This window comes from Heliangelus exortis, chromosome 2 (genome assembly GCF_036169615.1).
Source record: "Heliangelus exortis chromosome 2, bHelExo1.hap1, whole genome shotgun sequence".
Lineage (NCBI taxonomy): Eukaryota > Metazoa > Chordata > Aves > Apodiformes > Trochilidae > Heliangelus > Heliangelus exortis.
The window spans coordinates 127,961,729-127,962,505 of NC_092423.1; positions in this window are offsets into that span (position 1 = coordinate 127,961,729).

The following is a 777-nucleotide window of genomic DNA, read 5'->3' on the forward strand; positions in this document are numbered from 1 at the left end:
GAGGGAGGAAATATAATCTTACTGTTCAGCAAAGCAATGTCATATAAATTGACTACATAGCTTGGCTTGTTAGTGAAAAAAAAAAAAATGCTGTTTAAGAAGAGGAAATCCAAGATTTTATGTCTGGTCAATAATCCACTGCAAAAGCACAGACCGAGGAGCAAATGAGTAGGGAGCAGCCCTCCAGAAATATTCTGGAGGCTGCATATTCTTTCAAAAAAAGAAAACTACATACTGGCTGGCACAGATATAAATGGAGGCTATAAAATACATGAAGTAATTCTTCCACTTTTTTCAGTATTGACAAAGCTCAGCTAGAGCTCAGCAAGCCTGGCCTGAGGCACCATGCTTGGGGGAAATAAAATGCTCATGAGGCTCCAGAGGAGAGCAATGTTTATGATCAGAGCTCTAGAAAAGCAAAACTTCTATGGGAAAACTGGAGAAATAGGAGATGCTGACTGTAATGAAGAGAAACCAGACAGAAACATATGAGCAGTCTTCAAAAGTAAAGATACTGCAGATTAACAAGATATTCCGTTGCAGCAGAAATAGATTTTGGTTAGACATTAGGAAAAAGTTTCTAAAAATAAGGCTAGTGATGCACTGAGTTAGATTGCCTGGGGATTGTAAATCTTTTTAAAAAGAGATCAGATAAAACTTCGTTTGGAATGACAGAGATAAAACTCATCCATCTGTGGAAAGTGAGATGGTACAGATGACTTACTGAGATCCCTTTTCATCTGCATTTTCCATTATCATCCAAAAGACGAGTGTTTG